Below are 10,841 nucleotides of genomic sequence, written 5' to 3' on the forward strand. Positions count from 1 at the left end.
TGTTGCCCATGTAGCCGGCTCCCCTTTTCACGCAGCTGATGAACCCAAAGGAACAGCAGAGACTGATACAGTTCGGCATCACAGGAGTTGCCAGTCAGAGACTGATACAGTTCGGCATCACAGGAGTTGCCAGTCAGAGACTGATACAGTTCGGCATCGCAGGAGTTGCCAGTCAGAGACTGATACAGTTCGGCATCACAGGAGTTGCCAGTCAGAGACTGATACAGTTCGGCATCACAGGAGTTGCCAGTCAGAGACTGATACAGTTCAGCATCACAGGAGTTGCCAGTCAGAGACTGATACAGTTCGGCATCACAGGAGTTGCCAGTCAGAGACTGATACAGTTCGGCATCACAGGAGTTGCCAGTCAGAGACTCATACAGTTCGGCATCACAGGAGTTGCCAGTCAGAGACTGATACAGTTCGGCATCACAGGAGTTGCCAGTCAGAGACTCATACAGTTCGGCATCACAGGAGTTGCCAGTCAGAGACTGATACAGTTCGGCATCACAGGAGTTGCCAGTCAGAGACTGATACAGTTCGGCATCGCAGGAGTTGCCAGTCAGAGACTGATACAGTTCGGCATCACAGGAGTTGCCAGTCAGAGACTGATACAGTTCGGCATCACAGGAGTTGCCAGTCAGAGACTGATACAGTTCGGCATCGCAGGAGTTGCCAGTCAGAGACTGATACAGTTCGGCATCGCAGGAGTTGCCAGTCAGAGACTGATACAGTTCGGCATCGCAGGAGTTGCCAGTCAGAGACTGATACAGTTCGGCATCGCAGGAGTTGCCAGTCAGAGACTGATACAGTTCGGCATCGCAGGAGTTGCCAGTCAGAGACTGATACAGTTCGGCATCGCAGGAGTTGCCAGTCAGAGACTGATACAGTTCGGCATCGCAGGAGTTGCCAGTCAGAGACTGATACAGTTCGGCATCACAGGAATTGCCAGTCAGAGACTGATACAGTTCGGCATCACAGGAGTTGCCAGTCAGAGACTGATACAGTTCGGCATCACAGGAGTTGCCAGTCAGAGACTGATACAGTTCGGCATCACAGGAATTGCCAGTCAGAGACTGATACAGTTCGGCATCACAGGAATTGCCAGTCAGAGACTGATACAGTTCGGCATCACAGGAGTTGCCAGTCAGTGTTGAACTCAACATAGGACTGCCAACCCTGGATTTTTCCTCAGAGTTTACTCTCAAAGCCTTCCTCATGAATGGGTATAACCGCAAAACAGCCAAGGTTTGAGATCAGAATTTTCCTTCTCCTAGCTAAGTTATCAACCATGACCGATGAGCCCCATCTGCCCCAAGCGACCGGTTTTAAGGCGCCAATAACCCACTTTTTCCCCTTCACCTGTCAGAAGAAGTGGTTCCACTGGGCTTAGTACATAAACCACTTGCGAAGGCCAGGAGGTGGATTTGGTTGTCAGAGGCTATTTGAGATGCACGCCATTGGGAGCATTTAATATGTGGTGGGAGGCTCTCCCCACTACCCTGGGCTATGACAACCCTAAGGAAACTTGCAACAGCCACCCAGGCATATAAGCAGCATTCACAAGAAAAACTAATTAGGATAAATTTCCCACCTATGTTCGTGACACTTCTCATGCTTTGAATTTTTTCAATGATTTTAAGTTCCCTGGCCCCCACCGTCTTATTTTCACCATGGACGTCCAGTCCCTATATACCTCCATCCCCCACCGAGATGGTCTCGAAGCTCTTCAGTTTTTTTTGGATTCCAGACCTAACCAATTCCCCTCTACCACCACTCTCCTCCGTCTAGCGGAATTAGTTCTTACTCTCAATAATTTCTCCTTTGGCTCCTCCCACTTCCTCCAAACCAAGGGTGTAGCCATGGGCACCCGTATTGGTCCCAGTTATGCCTGCCTTTTTGTTGGCTTTGTGGAACAGTCCATGTTCCAAGGCTTAACCAGTATCCATCTCCCTCCTTTCCTTCTCTACATCGACGACTGCATTGGCGCTGCCTCTTGCACGCATGCTGAGCTTGTCGACTTCATTAATTTTGCCTCCAACTTTCACCCTGCCCTCAAATTTACCTGGTCCATTTCCGACACCTCCCTCCCCTTTCTTGATCTTTCTGTCTCCATCTCTGGGGACGGCCTATCTACTGATATCTACAATAAGCCTACAGACTCTCACAGCTACCTGGTCTATTCCTCTTCCCACCCTGTCTCTTGCAAAAAGGCTATCCCCTTCTCACAATTCCTCTGTCTCCGCCGCATCTGCTCTCAGGATGAGGCTTTTCATTCCAGGACAAAGGAGATGTCTTCCTTTTTTAAACAAAGGGGCTTCCTTTTGTCCACCATCAACTCTGCTCTTCAAACACATCTCTCCCATTTCCCGCACATCTGCCCTCACCCCATCCACCCGCCACCCCACTTGGGATAGGGTTCCCCTTGTCCTTACCTACCACCCCACCAGCCTCCAGGTCCAACATATAATTCTCCGTAACTTCCGCCACCTCCAACAGGATCCCACTACCAAACACATTTTTCCCTCCCCCCTTTCTGCTTTTCACAGGGATCGCTCCCTACGCAACTCCCTTGTCCACTCGTCCCCTCCATCCCTTCCCACCAATCTCCCTCCTGGCACTTATCCTTGTAAACGGAACAAGTGCTACACCTGCCCTTACACTTCCTCCCTCACCACCATTCAGGGCCCCAGACAGTCCTTCCAGGTGAGGCGACACTTCACCTGTGAGTCGGCTGGTGTAGTATACTGCGTCCGGTGCTCCTGGTGTGGCCTTTTATATATTGGTGAGACCCGACGCAGACTGGGAGACTGTTTCGTGGAGCACCTACGCTCGGTCCGCCAGAAAAAGCAGATCTCCCAGAGGCCACACATTTTAATTCCACATCCCATTCCCATTCTGATATGTCTATCCATGGCCTCCTCTATTGTCAAAATGAATCCAAACTCAGGTTGGAGGAACAACACCTTATATACCGGCTGGGTAGCCTCCAACCTGATGGCATGAACATTGACTTCTCTAACTTCCGTTAATGCCCCTTCTTACCCCATCCCTGACATATTTAGTTGTTTGCCTGTTCTCCATCTCCCTCTGGTGCTTCCCCCCCTCCTTTCTTTCTCCTGAGGCCTCCCGTCCCATCATCCTTTCCCTTCTCCAGCTCTGTATCACTTTCGCCAATCACCTTTCCAGCTCTTAGCTTCATCCCACCCTCCTCCGGTCTTCTCCTATCATTTCGCATTTCCCCCTGCCCCCACTACTTTCAAATCTCTTACTATCTTTCCTTTCGGTTAGTCCTGACGAAGGGTCTCGGCCCAAAACGTCGACAGCGCTTCTCCCTATCGATGCTGCCTGGCCCGCTGTGTTCCACCAGCATTTTGTGTGTGTTGTTGTTTGAATTTCCAGCATCTGCAGATTTCCTCGTGTTTGTAGGATAAATTTTACACATTTTTTATAAAAAAGAAACACAATTGCCCATTTTATTCGACAGACATTGGTGCCATCTGGAGCCACCCATTAAACCACGTACTGCACTGGTATCTTGTCTCAATCATCTGCATCCAACATCACTCAAAGTGTAAAATAAAGAAACCAAGTCAAAGACTCCCACCCACCCTGAACATTTTCCCTTCTCCACCCCCCCCCCCCCACTGAGCAGAAGTTACTCAGACCCGAAAGCATGTACCACCAGGCTGAAGGACAGCTGTTCCTCAACAGTTCCCTAGTCCAATAAAATGGATCCTTGACCTCACAATCTACCTCATTATGGTTTTAAACCTTTTGTGCATTGGAGCTGAGGTAACTTTACCCATTAGTTGATAAAGAGACTTTCTTTATCAGCACCTTTTGCCCAGGAATGAACCAGGAGATCTCCGCACTACGAGTAAAAAGGGACAGGGTCAACTACTCAAAAGGAAAATGCTGAAACCAAGCCACAAGCTGCTGTCCATGAGGAGTTTTTACATTCGCTGTCACTGCATGGGTCTCCCCTGGGTGCTCTGGTTTCCTCCCACATCCCAAAGACGTACCAGTTAGGGTTAGTGAGTTGTGGGCTGCTGTGTTGGTGCTGGAAGCATGGTGACACTTGCCCAACATAATCCTCACTATTTGATTTGACGCAAACGACACATTTCACTGTCTGTTTTGATGTACGTGTGACAAATAAAGCCAATCTCTGTCTCTTTAGTCTCAATTCTCAATAAGTTGGGCAGCATCAACGTACAAGTGTGGTTCCCAGTGACTGGCAGCTCTTCCCTGACATCCTACCTTCTGGAGATTTTTCCAGAAAGACATTCTCTTGCCCTACAACTCTACAATTACATTGGAAGCCATTCAGTTCCTTCCCATGCTCCTGGGTGGATTCTCTAATTCACAACTCTTTTCTTTGGGAGATACATCTGACTTAAACAATAATTCAATAAATAACTTATTTATAGAGCACTTTTCATACAGACAATGTAGTTCAAAGTGTTTTACAATGGGATAAAGTGCAAACATTAAAATAAAATACAAGAAGATATTAATTGAAAACAAGGTTAAATAAACAGGTTTTGAGCTGGTGTTTAAAATTTAGTGTCAGCTGAGTCTGCATGCCTTATAGTTTTAGATATTGAATTCCACAGTTTAGGAGTATTGTTCAAAACAGCTGACCTGCAAATTATCTTTTGAGGAAGACTGTTTAAATTTAAGAGACATTGGAAGAAGACCTGAGAGTTTGAACAGAATTATAAAACAAAAACAATTCTGTGATAATCTCTGGTCCCAGACCATTAAGAACTTTAAAAACAAGCAAGAGAACTTTAAGAGTAGCTAGGACAAGAGTGATATGTCCCCTCATCCTGGTTTTAGTTAAAAGTCTAGCAGCAGTGTCATGAATGAGTTGAAGTTTGTTTTGGGAGGCCTGTAAAAAATGCATTGCAATTATCTAGTCTATTTGATATAAAGGCATTAATTAGTTTTTCAGCATCATTACATAAAAGAAATGGATGTACTTTTGAAATACTTCTAACTGTAGAAATGCTGCTTTGGTCACTTTCTTTATGTGGGATTTAAAATTCAAATTCAAATCAAGGATAACATCCAGGCTTCTTATGACTGATTTTACAAGGGGAGAAGTTAATCAAGAAATGTGTCTCATTTGGCTTTGGGACCAACCAGAAGATTTGTAGTCTGGATTTCAGTTCACACTTGGGTTGCTGGGTACTTGACCTGGATGCTGAGAAAGTGTTTCTTCAGTTGGGAGATTCTAGAACCGAGGAGAGCGTCTATAGATCAGGAAATTTGTCATGTAGAATTGAAATAAAGATACATTTCTCCTCGAAGATTGCGAATGTACAGAGTTTTATAGCACAAATAACAGTGGATACTTAACCATGAAATATATTTAAGACTGATGGATATGAAAGCAATGAAGGGAATTCTGGCAAGAAGGTGAATTTGAGGTTTGGGGTTGCAAGCTTGGGTTTGTTTTGAGCTTGTTTTCATCATGATGGCAGGTGAAATTTAATGCTGAAGAAAGTGAAGTGTTGCATTTTCATACATTGAATGGGATGAGGCAATGGAAACTCTGGGCACAGAGTACAAAGAAGACTGGGGATATACCTGCATGCTTGGTTGAATGTGACAGGACAGTTAAAATATAGCGATCTTGCCCTCTACGAGCAGTGTCGTAGAGCCATAGAAAAGTACAGCACAGAAACAGGCTCTTCGGCCCATCTAGTCCAAGTCAAGCCATTTAACCTGCCTACTCCCATTGATCAGCACTGGGACCATAGCCTTCCATATCCTCATGTACCTCCCCTCACTTCTCTTAAACATTGAAATCAAGCTCACATGCATTACTTGTGCAGGTACCTCATTCCACACTCTCATGACCCTCTGAATAAAGAAGTTTCTCCTCATAATCCCCTTAAAGTTGTCACCTTTCACCCTTAACACATGATCTCTAGTCGTAGTCCCACCCAACCTCAGACCTCTATCAATCTTATGTTCCAAGGAATAAGTCTTAACCATCTTTTCAACCACACCAAGTCCACCAGACTCAAAAAGTTATTTTCCCCAAACAGTGAGGCTGATCAACACCCCCACCCACAAACCCACCCCTCCACACCCCCAACCACCACCACTTTATCATTTCCTGTCAGAGTCACCTTAAGTACAGACACTTGCGTGCCTCGGGTCACTTTACGGACATACAATCAATCTCTGTACATAAGCTATCTTGTGTATTTATATTTATTGTGCTTTTTTGTGCTGCATCTGATCTGCAAGGAGCCAGATGGATTCGATCCTGGGACCACTCACCTCAAAGTCCGGTGCCGATGCCACTACACCACCGGCTGGCATCCTGACTTCTACTTCCTTAGAAGTTTGCAAAGATTAGGCGTGGCAACTAAATCTTTGATAAACTTATATAGATGTGTGGTGGAGAGTATATTGACTAGTCATATCACAGCCTGATATGGAAACACCAATGCTTTTGAACAGAAAATCCTATGAAAAGTAGTAGAAAACCCTCCTCACTGTTAAGCATATCTACATGGTGCGCTGTCATGGAAAATGAGCATCCATCATCAAGGACCCCTACCATCCAGCACATGCTCTCTTCTCACTACTGCCGTCAGGAAGAAGGTACAGGAGCCTCAGGACTCACACCACCAGGTTCAGGAACAGTTATTACCCCTCAACCATCAGGCTCCTGAACTTCACTTGCCCATTGCTGAAGTGTTCTGCAACCTAAGGGCTCATGTTAATCTCATGATCTTGATATTTATTGCTTATTTATTTATTATTATTATTTAATTTTTTCTTTGTATTAGTAGAGTCCGTCGTCTTTTGAACATTGGTTATTCGTCTGTCTTGGGTGCAGTCTTTCATTGATTCTATTATGTTTCTTGGATTTACTATGAATGCCTGCAAGAAAATAAATCTCAGGGTTGTATACTGTGACAAAAATGTACTTTGATAATAAATTTACTCTGAGCTTTGAGTGCTACTCACCTGGCCTCAGCTGATCTGTTTCGTATGGTTTCACAAACAAAGTTCACTTATATAGCACCCTAACATGGAAAAAACAACAACACTTCAGCCACATTATCTAAACAATGACTAGTAAATTGCCAGGTGATCTGTTTTTCATGGGGACAAATTCCAAGCTTGTCTTTAAATACTGTCATGGGAGCTCATACACAGCCACAGTTTAACATGTAATCCGAAAGGATGTAAAGTGGAACACCTGATCCCTCAAGAGTTACATTGGAGTGTCAGCCTGCAGTGCCCTTTCTTGAAGCCACACACACATGACAACGCTTCAGGCCAAGACCCTTTAACAGGACTGGAAAGGAAAGGGGGAAAATGCCAGAATAGGAAGGTAGGGGGAGAGATAGGAGGACAAGCTAGAAGATGATAGGTAAGCCAGATGGGTGGGGGCAGGGGGGATGAAGTGAGAAGCTGGGAGGTGATCAGTGTGAAAGGTAAAGGGCTGGAGAAGAAGGAATCTGATAGGAGAGGAGAGTGGACCATGGAAGAAAGGGAAGGAGGAGGGAAGTGATAGGTAGGTGAGGAGAAGAGGTGGGGTGGCAGAGTGGGCAAATGAAGAAGAGGGAAGGGAAAGGGAGAAAAATCACTGGAAGCTGGAGAAATCGATATTCAAGCCATTATTTTGTGTGATTTCCAGCATCTGCAGAATCTCATGTTTCCCCCTTCTTGGCAGTGAACTCAGGGCCTCTGAATACAAATGAGAAGACCAAACTCGAGGTCAGTGTGGGAATACTTTGTGGGGAAATGATTGGTGACCAGGAAAAGCACAGAAGGACAGTCTGCTTCTACAGACCATTTGATCATGAGAGATTTTTGAATTTTGTATGTGATTGGCTGTTTCCTGCACTGTCTTTCTCATCTAAAGGATAGCAGCAGGAAGTTCTTCTGATAATGAAAATTTCAACAAAATTTTGATGACACAAAGCTGGGTGGCAGTGTGAAATGTCAGGAGGATGTTATGAGAATGCAGGGTGACTTGGACAGGTTGGGTGAGTGGGCAAATGTATGGCAGATGCAGTTTAATGTGGATAAATGTGAGGTTATCCACTTTGGTGGCAGGAACAGGAAGGCAGATTACTATCTAAATGGAGTCAAGTTAGGAAAAGGGGAAGTACAACGAGATCTAGGTGTTCTTGTACATCAGTCAATGAAAGCAAGCATGCAGGTACAGCAGGCAGTGAAGAAAGCTAATGGCATGCTGGCTTTTATAACAAGAGGAATTGAGTATAGGAGTAAAGAGGTCCTTCTGCAGCTGTACAGGGCCCTGGTGAGACCCCACCTGGAGTATTGTGTGCCGTTTTGGTCTCCAAATTTGAGGAAGGACATTCTTGCTATTGAGGGAGTGCAGCGTAGGTTCACAAGGTTAATTCCCGGAATGGCAGGACTGTCATATGTTGAAAGATTGGAGTGACTGGGCTTGTATACACTGGAATTTAGAAGGATGAGAGCGGATCTGATTGAAACATATAAGATTATTAAGGGATTGGACACACTGGAGGCAGGAAGCATGTTTCCGCTGATGGGTGAGTCCAGAACTAGAGGCCACAGTTTAAGAATAAGGGGTAGGCCATTTAGAACAGAGATGCGGAAAAACTTTTTCACCCAGAGAGTGGTGGATGTGTGGAATGCTCTGCCCCAGAAGGCAGTGGAGGCCAAGTCTCTGGATGCATTCAAGAGAGAGTTAGATAGAACTCTTATAGATAGCGGGGTCAAGGGATATGGGGAGAGGGCAGGAACAGGGTACTGATTGTGTATGATCAGCCATGATCACAGTGAATGGCTGTGCTGGCTAGAAGGGCCGAATGGCCTACTCCTGCACCTACTGTCTATTGTCTATTGTCTATTAGATTAGATTTGATTAGATAAGATTCAACTTAATTATCATTGTGCCGAGTATAGATACAAAGCCAATGAAATGCAGTTAGCATCTAACCAGAAATGCAAAGAATAGTGTTATTTACAAAATAATTGTGGATAAAAATTAAGTGCTACAGCACACAAATATAAAAGTACTGAGACAGTACAATATGGATGCAATACTACTTAGCGCTGTGATGTGAGGTTCAGCAGGGTCACAGCCTCAGGGAAGAAGCTCTTCCTGTGCCAGCTGGTGCGGGAGCGGAGGCTTCTGTAGCACCTACCGGGTGTGAGGAGAGTAAAAAGTCCATGGTTAGGGTGAGATGCATCCTTGATAATGCTTTTTGCCCTGTTCAGGGGAATATTGCAAGTTTCAATTGGAGAAATGTTTTATTGACAGGTTGGTAGAATTAGCCCTGATTTGCAGAGGACTCTCCCAGTGACTGGCACTGGGATGCTGCAGGGACCCATGATTGTTTACTGGCAGCTACTCAGCTGATCCCCAGCGAGGCATTTCCAAAGACAACACAAGAGAACATCAGCACCAAAGGGGAAAGTCGCTCAAAGATGCAACTCATTCAGGGCATCTTCAGTAGGTAATATCTCAAGAAGGCAGCATCCATCGTTCAGGACCCCCACCATCCAGAACGTACATGCTTTTCATTACTGCCGTCAGGGAGGGGGCACGGGAGCCTCCTGTACCTCCTCCCTGATGGCTGTAAGGAAATCAGATTTCTGAACGGTCCACGTACACTGCCTCACATTTTGCTCTCTCTTTGCACTTTTTTTATTGCACTAATTTAGTAATTTTTTATGAATTACACTGTACTGCTGCCGCAAAACAACGAATTTCACCACATACGTGTGTCAATGATAATAAATAGGGCAATTAGCAGTCAGTGTGTCGCTATTACAGCTCAGCGCATTGGAGTTTGCAGTTCAATTCCGACACCATCTGTAAGGAGTTCATACGTTCTCCCTGTAATACACGCAGGTTTCCTCTGGGTGCTCTGGTTTCCTCCAGCATACCAAAGACGTAATGTTTCTAAGGCTAATTTATCAATGTAAATTGTCCTGTGATTAGGCTAGTATTAAGAGTTGATGGATAGTGCAGCTCATTGGGCCAATAGGCTTTTTCTGCATGCTACCTCTAAATAACTCTAATTCTGATTCTGGGCAAAGGGTAACGTCTGGATCAGAATGTTGATCCAGAGGTGGTTTTGTGTGTGTATTCATTCACAGATACTCTGATGGAGAGAGAGACACAAACACAGAAACTGAGTTTTGAGACACTGAGAACTCTACAGTACAATGGAAAATAATAAACATGAGGCCAACTGAGTTGCTAACTAAAATCTCTCAAACTAGCTAAGATCTCATGCAGTCACTGTGGCTCGAAAGCAGTAACCTAGAACTAAATTAATACCGCTCTTTAACAGTGCCTGTCTAAATCACTCATCTTCTTTCCTGGAACGTGGACAAAGGAAAGCAGGGAGTGTTATCAATGCTGTGCTTCAATCAAGTCTTGACAAGACTGAGGCAAAATGAAGGGAGATAAATACAATTACAAAGAAACCCTAATTGGCTGAATGTGTGCATTCTCACATGCGTGATTGTCATCTCTTTCAGCAGCCCACCTGTGAGAGTATCCAGACTCCACAGCAGTCTGTGGTTGTGACATACCTGCTGTTTGGTGTTATCAGATCAGAGAATCTGTCCTGGGACCAGCACGTAAGTATAATCACAAACAAGGCACAACAGTATCTCCACTTTCTTAGAAGTTTGTGTAGAGTTGTCATGTCACCAAGAGTTTTGACAAATTTCTATCGATGCACAGCGGAGAGTATTCTAACTGGCCTGGTATGGAACACCAATGCCCAGGAACGGAAAGGTCTACAGAAAGTGGTGAGTATAGCTCAGTCCACCACAGGAAACACCTGTCCTCCATT

Source organism: Hemitrygon akajei, chromosome 11 (assembly GCF_048418815.1).
Source record: "Hemitrygon akajei chromosome 11, sHemAka1.3, whole genome shotgun sequence".
Taxonomy (NCBI): domain Eukaryota; kingdom Metazoa; phylum Chordata; class Chondrichthyes; order Myliobatiformes; family Dasyatidae; genus Hemitrygon; species Hemitrygon akajei.